Raw genomic sequence first — 8,456 nt, 5'->3', positions numbered from 1 at the left:
TAATGTCTTGTTCAACACAGTGGTCCAGGATACAGTATATTCCCTCTGTTAGATGTGCCTTAATTTCTGGCTGAAGTGTCACCTATGAAATAAGAAAGAAACTCATAGTGAGAGTATACAATGACAACAATTATCTGCAATGTGATTGTTCAGTGCAGTAACATGAGTCTAAGGCCAGTTAGAGGTCAATTGCATTTCACACTTCAAGCTAATAAAAACAATTGACTGGACAGTGTGTTTCTCCTTCAATTTAAAGTTAACATAACCTCTGTTAGAATAGCATTATTGCCAAAAGTGCAGGACATCGGATAAGTCCCAGTGCATGAACTCTCAAGCTATAATTGTGTGGTTTAAGATTTATGACAGAGAAGATTATTCTAAAATATTCTAGCAAATATCGGCAGGCAGTTCACGAGAGCAAAAAAGACAATTTCAGGAAGCAGTAGAAACTGGCATGGCATGTGGCAGGTAAAAACTGATAATGACTAGTGTCTCACCCTCTGCAGTTCACTAACATACTGAGCAACAAAGAATGAGGACAGGACTGTGAAATCTTCAGCAGCATTGGCAATATGAGTGTACATCCTCTCCACCAGCATGGCACACTTCAGAAGACTCTCTTTGTCCTTCTCTGAAGCTGAAAAAAGAGAGATCACAAATGTAGTAATTGTAATATTTTAACTAGAACTGTTAACACATGTGATTAATTATGCTTAACGCCGTTGGTGCATTAAGAGAGATCACAAATGTAGTAATTGTAATATTTTAACTAGAACTGTTAACACATGTGATTAATTATGCTTAACGCCGTTGGTGCATTTAATTAAAATCTAATTTAGCATGACCTCCATCAGTCAAGTCTGTAAACCTTTAGACGGGTGTGATTGGTCACGACACATATTTCAGTAATATTTACGTTTTATGTTTAATATTAATGTTAAAAATGGCTGTCCTGCGTAATATATTTTTTGTGGAAACCATGATACATTTTTTCAGGATTCTATGTTGAATATGAAGTAAAAAAAACACAAAAAAAACAGCATTTATTTGAAATACATTTAACATTTGTAAAAACATAAAAGTCTTCACTGTGACTTTTGATCAAATGAATGCATCTTTACTGAATAAAAGTATTTATTTCTTGAAATAAATAAAAATCTTACCAAACTTTTGAACGGTAGTGTACTATTGTCTGGTATATATATATATGCAAGTACTGCCAAACACATTAATTACACATTCTGTTCTCTCTCTCTTCATTAATTTTAAGTACATTTTATGCCAGTTCAAATATAAATATGAATCCTGGTTAAATCTTTCAAAGTCATATTATCTGCCAGACAAATAAGAGTGAAATCAAATTCATGTTTTAAGAAAGCACCATAAGACTGACACTGCCTCACATCTGAATACATTTCAGTTCTGACCGAACTATGATGTCAAATATGAAAGTCTGAGAAATTAAAGACTGAATGTACTGATGTTACTGCAAAAAAGGCTTTAAATCTTCTCAAAAAGAGTTCTCAATTCAAAAAGGATAGGCCTTCAGTGCTAAAATGTGTTGAGCCTCGAGCTTCAGGATCAAATTCAACCTTCTTTCTTCATGGATTTTTTCTCCTTCACTTCACTTTGAAATTCAATCCACAGAGCCACAGTCTGCAAGCGTCTGTCTCTGAACACAGCTCAATGAGGTGCTTGTCTCATTAGGTGAATAATGCCTCAAATAACATCTTTCTGCACAATTAATGAATTCAGTGCAACTTGTAGATGGAAAAGTATCAGGAGACATATGACTCTACTAATACTCAATAAATGACTCTTTGGTTGAGAATAGGACACTTTTCCTATCATGTTTCAAATGTAATAACTTGCCAGCATCAAGTGCTTTCCACTTTCTTTTGTCCACTACAGCCAACAATAAGAGCAGACATGATGACAAGAAAGGGCCTTTGAATTCATTGGTGTTAAATTTGTTTGCTTGCACAGACATCTTATGTAAAAGGTTACAACAAAGTGCTGAATAGAATATTAACAGCCAGGAGAAACTCAGCCCTGAGATTTATATACTGTAATACCCTCAATGGGGGAAAGGATCAATTAAACAGGATTTAAGCAAACAAGGGTGAATAAACGTTCAAACGTTTGGGGTAAATACGACTTTTAGAAATAAAGTAATATTTTATTCAAGAATGCATTCAATTTATCAATAGTGACAGTAAAGACATTTATACTGTTAGAAAATAATTATATTTCAAATAAATGCTTTTCATTTGAACTTTCTATTCAAAGAAAAGATGAAAAAAAATCACAGTTTCCACAAAAATATTAAGCAGCACAACTGCTTTCCACATTGATAATGATAAGAAATGTTTCTAGAGCAGCAAATCAGCATATTAGATTGATTTCTGAAGGATCATGTGACACTGAAGACTGGAGTAATGACTACTGAACATTCAGCTTTGCCATCACAGGAATAAATGACTTTTGGAAATATATTCAAATAGATAACTGTTATTTTAAATTATAACAATATTACTGTTTTACTGTATATGTAAGTAAATGCAGACTTGGTGAGCTTAAGAGATTTAACTGTATATCATGTTTAAATATAAACACTTCTGAACGTGGGTATTATAGGTGTGCTTACCTCTGTCAGAGTCACCTCGCTGCCTGCCTTCATGCATGACTGATGAAACCAAGCGATAAAAGCAATTCAGGAAGGTGGGAGAAGCCTTCAGCATCACCTGCAAACATATAAAGCTCTCAAAACTGGTGCACAGCTGGACTCAGTGTAAAATCCACTGGCCTATATGTTTACTCAATGAATAAAAAAAACAAAAAACAATAACTTTCTGTCCTAAAACATTTATAAGCAAGCTAAACATTTGACCCTGAATCAATTAAACATTTTTAATAGAAGACTGATGTATTAGTTAAATTATTGCAACAATGTAGGCAAGATACTAGTGATGGGTGATTTATTGCTTTTTATTTGGCCATTAAGTTTCCTAAAAACCATGTCAGGTTGCTTTGACACGACCATGTAAAGTTTCAAGCATGAGAGTATCAAAGGGATATTTCACCCCAAAACCGGTTGATTTATGCCTTTAAAGGGAAAATCGAAAATCCTGTCTAACCAAACAGCTGCTGGTAGCCATAGACTTCCATAGTATTTTTTTCCCATACTATGGAAGTCGATGGCTACCAGCAACTGTCTGGTTACCAACATTTCTCAAAATATCTTCTTTTGTGTTCAACAAAAGAAACTCATACAGCTTTGGAACAATATGACGGTGAGTAAATGATGACAATTTTCTTTTTTTTTGGGGGGGGGGGACGGTTCAATGAACTGATTTAAATATCTGATTCATTCAACATGCATGTCTTGATCACTTAAAAACAGACTTTTACTGTATTTTACTCCTAATGTGTGCTCTCATTTCGCTTAGGAAAGCCTATCAAACATGAGGTCATGTTGAGATTATAAATCCCCTACTTTCACTGATAAAGCAACCTATAGACCTTGAAGTCTTACACAGTTCCAGCATTCCTTACCTACCGGACACCATGAGCTGCTTCCCCTCAGGATTCGTGGCAACTTCCCAAACTACATTCTAATTTTCACTCATATTAGGTGCAAATTAAACACCTTTCCAGGGCACTGTAATATTCACTCCTAACATCAAGCAGCATTTGCCTGTAATACACCTATTTGCATAAACCTATGGAAATATCAGCATTATCCAAAAGCATGTCAGAGAACAAATTTACCAATTCAGCTTAATGGTACATATTTACCATGACATCCAACATTTTTAAAGTGCACAATAAGTAGCAAATTACTGTACTGTACTGTACTTAATTAAAAGTCAGTCTGAGTAACAATGCTTTTTTAAAAATCCATGTCATACTGTATTTATTAACAGATATATTATGTTTTTACTAAAGGATATATTGTATTCTTTATCCATGCTTTGGGATTCATTTTTCTTCTGTCAGACATAGTATATGTTGGGTGTGTTGATGAAACAAAACCCTGAAAGCCACATTAACAAAAACATTTTCCCAAAGCAAGTGCAGATAAAAAGATGTCAGAAACCCGTCTTTAACAAACTGATAACATCTGGAACAGTTTCGACCTCCATGGCCTCTGGCTGATTTGTTAAGTTAATTTTATACATATAAGGATATAATTCAACTTGAAATAATGCAACAATAAAATGTGTACCTTTTATCAAGTTTAAGCTCTCATCTGTCTCTCCCTCCAGTCCCAGGATACTTACCTGAGGGTAGCAGTGGATAACTGCAAACAGGGCTTCATGGATGGCCACAAAAGCAGCATGGTAGTCCTCCATGGAATGACTGTCAAGAGGTACAAACTGCAGTGCGCCCAAAACCACAATGACATGGTGTGGGTTGGAGATCTTTGCTTCACCTTGTCGGAGCAGGACGGTCAAAGTCTCGATAGTCGGTAATGTCAGTGCACGGTTCAGAGAAGGGATCTTGCTGGACTCCTTTATAACAAACTAAAAACAAGGGAGAAAATAAAAGAAATCTGTGAAATTCAATAGCAATGTCTCTCAAAAGGATACTGCTTAACTTACACCTTGTGATCAAGTCATGATGAGTTGTTTGACTGAAATAACTTGAAATAATTTACTGACTACAATAACAGCAGCATAAAATTTAATATTACATTTACAGTATGCATTGCCATTTAGCAGACACTTTCCTTGGAAATTAAATCTACAACCATTGTGTTACTAGTGCCATGATTTACCAGTTAAGATGCAGGAACTGTCATATGGAAAAAATAAATACAACAAACTAACATGAAATATCAAGTAAAAAATGAATGTGTGAGAAGAAAGAAACCACAGTGCTATTAGACACAAAGTTTGGGGTTGGTTAAAAAAAATTGTTTTTGAAAGAAGGCTGCATTTATTTGATCGAAATACTTCAAAATACAAAATATTTGATATAAATAATTTTTTTGTAGTGATATACTATTACAGTATAAAAACTTTTTTCAATTTTAACATATTGTAATATGTAATTTAGTCCTGTGATGGCAAAGCTGAATTTTTTAGCAGCCATTACTCCACTCTTCAGTGTCGCATGATTGTTCAGAAATCATTCTAAAATGCATTCTAATACTTGATGCTCAAGAAACATTTCTTTCTATATCAATGTTGAAAACAGTTGTGGTGCTTAATATTTTTTTATAAGCCACGATAAAAAAAAATTCCAGAATGCTTTGATAAATAGATAGTTCAAAGGACAGCATTTATTTGAGATAGAAATCTTATGTAAAAGCTCTTACAAACCAGGCTGACATTTGCCAGAAATCCTGCAGACACCTTCAACCGTAGCACAATATCAGATCACTTTCTAACAGAATACTTTTCAACAGCAGAGCAAACGATCAGTGCTATAAAATATTAATCACAAAAAGTGACGATTACAGAGCTTGTTCTCTATTTGTGTACTAGTATAGATGTGTGTACAGCATAAGGTTAACAAAGCTTCTGACTGCTGTGGCAAACTCTGCTAGCGGCAACTCTAGTACGTCAAGTTCTGACACCGAGAAGAAAAGTGCAATGATAAAAGTAACCTGACAGGCACACACAATCCTTCTCTGAGTGAACTCAGTGACATAGACAAGACTTTGAAACCTGACTTTTCCAGGCAGATGAATTTTAATGCTAAATCAAGACAAGCGAGAGTCAGGGCCATTGGGTGAGGTATGTGATATGTTTTACAAAGCTATAGCTGCATGGTGTTTTTCACTGTCAGCCAACTCTCTATGCGCCCTTAATGGAATGCTACAGGCTCGATAGAAGCTAAGTTTTATAGCATTTATTACATAATGTCCCTCGGTTTTTATTTAAAGGGGTCATATGATGATGCTAAAAAGAACATTATTTTGTGTATTTGGTGTAATGAAATGTGTTTATGCGGTTTAAGGTTCAAAAAACACATTATTTTCCACATACTGTACATTATTGTTTTTCCTCTATGCCCCGCCTTTCTGAAACGCGTCGATTTTTACAAAGCTCATCGGTCTGAAAAGTGAGGTGTGCTCTGATTGGCCAGCTATCCAGTGTGTTGTGATTGGCCGAATACCTCAAGCCTGTGACGGAAATGTTACGCCCCTTACTGTGATGCCGTGTCCCGGCCGGAGCGACGAGACAAAAACATTAAAACCCATTATAAACGAGGCATTTGTTGCATCCAGTGGGGACATAATTACGGATTATAATTACTTATACTGTCTTGCATCGTGCCGCGTAAACCATGTCTGCATTTGTGATTGGAGAAATGACAAACAACAAGCGCTACTCTACACTGCTCAAAACTCCCGTTTGAATCATCAGTGGCAAATCCTTTAAATTAAAACATACGTACAGTCTGTGAGTCAGAACAGCCGGCATTGTTGTCTACTCTACCAGAATCAGGAAACAGTCCTCCATAAAATGCGCTGCACACATCTTAATATTTGGGTTGAACTGTTCTGGAACAGTGTTGTAAATACAACTTAACCACTGATTTCTAGTTGTGTCCTTCCAGAAGAGCTGGCGGCTTGAGTGAGCGGAGGCCGGCGGGCTTGCGGCAACCACATGTGACGACCCCGGGCTGGACTCCGCTTTGTCCACTGTAAAAGCCGATCTGGCGATCCACAGCGCGAAGTTGATGTATTTCCTCAGTGACCAGCACGGATCAGCTCTAGGCATGACAAAGCGGATATTGTCCTCTTTTGGAAGGCCAAACAAAGTAGTTTCGCTTTCACAACGAAACACACGGCAACAACAATACTACAGCGAGAATCAAAGTTACACCTTCTTTCTTTGCGTGAACATTTGGGCGGTGTTATGCAAATCTTCCCACATCGTGACAGACATGTGGGGGCGTGTTAGAACGAGCCGTTTTAGGTAGGCATGGTTGACTCTTAACTTATATAATTATAACTTATAATGAATATCTCTTTGGATTTGAGACTTTAGTCTTTGCAACTTTACAGATCTTCTTTATGCACCAAGAGCTTGTAACACTTCAAAGAGAAAGGAAAAATTGAAATCGCATCATATGACCCCTTTAAGCAAGAAGTCCAGGAAATCATCTATAAAGGAAGTAAACAGTGCCATGTACCTGGTGGGTTTAAAAGTGGAAATGTGAGCCTCATATTTTTTGTTAAAGCACTTCTTCCTTGTGTGTAAATTAAACTGTAAAGTTGTCTAAATTGAATATTGTTTTTCTTTGTTCTGCAATCTTGTTCCTGGGTTTACTGGCTTTACATTGTCATGTAATATTGTTAAGGTTTTTGTGAGACAATACTTCCCTCAATTTGCCTATCAATTGTTAAATCCTAATCAATCAATGTCCAAAGATTATGCTAGAAGTTTACACATAAAACATAGGATATCATGATACTTTTATCTTGAAAAGACAATCACAATAAAAAGAAACTAGTACAACAGAAATGTGATTGATCTTATTCATGGAAAAACATCAAATGGGACACAAATTGAAAACAGGTAATGAATTACTTACAATGAGAGTAGATATGATTTGTGGGGTGACGAGCCAAAAAGCCTTTGAGCAATGCTCTGGAAACAGACAACAGGCGAGCAGCTTTATAAAAGTTACCGCGGACAGAACCTCCTGTGAAAGAAAAAAAGGAAAACAACATATCATCAGTGCACACTACAAAACATGTGGCAGAATTTTAAATATATGACCTAAGGCTGTCGTTCAATTAAATAATGATGGTTAATCATTACTAGTTAATTTATAAGCAAAGAAACCTAAGTAATACACCTTTATGTGATTATTAGTTTCAGTAATTTGTTTGAATGACATTCATAGCTTAATTTATGTAACAACAAAGACAGATTCTATTTCTCAGATTGCATCAAAACCAGAGGCGTCATGCCCATTCAAAGTGAGGGGGCACGTGCCAGCAACTGTCTGAAACTAATTATTTCTTTAATGAAATTATACTCTAAATAATAAACTAAAACTGCCAGTAGGTGGTGGTAAATGTCTTAATGATTAAGTCATCATTCATTCGATTCATTCAAATGGCTGATTCATTCAGGAGTGAAGTAAATGGTTCTTTATGAATGGTCCATTGAATCATTAGGCTTGTTCGACTTGTCTTGAAGCGGATCATCACCATCAGATCGATCGGTGTGTGACATCAAAGTGCCGCAAGAGCTACTAGGCACGTTTCCATTACCCTTCAAATTGCGCGAATTGAAATTGCAAATTGAAAATACGCCTAATGGAAACGCGTCAATTTCGCAAAAACGCCCATATATCGCAAAAAAGTTTTTACGCCCGCATGAGGTGGTTTTTCAGGCAATGCAAAAAAGGCAACTGCAATGGAAACGGCTTTTTCGCATTTACAGGTCACGTGGCGTATGTAAAAAGTCATATGATCATTCTTCAGTGTA

The 8,456-nt window shown here is 36.1% G+C and overlaps 1 pseudogene; it reads right to left on the bottom strand.

Annotated features, from left to right (window-relative positions):
* LOC107552915 (unhealthy ribosome biogenesis protein 2 homolog) overlaps positions 1 to 8,456 on the bottom strand; it is an 18,354-nt pseudogene that overhangs the window by 7,327 nt on the left and 2,571 nt on the right.

The sequence above is a fragment of the Sinocyclocheilus grahami genome, unplaced genomic scaffold (genome assembly GCF_001515645.1).
Source record: "Sinocyclocheilus grahami isolate Dianchi unplaced genomic scaffold, SAMN03320097.WGS_v1.1 scaffold461.1, whole genome shotgun sequence".
NCBI lineage: Eukaryota > Metazoa > Chordata > Actinopteri > Cypriniformes > Cyprinidae > Sinocyclocheilus > Sinocyclocheilus grahami.
Note: the sequence above shows the minus strand (reverse complement) of the source record. Positions and strands in the feature narration are given on the sequence as shown.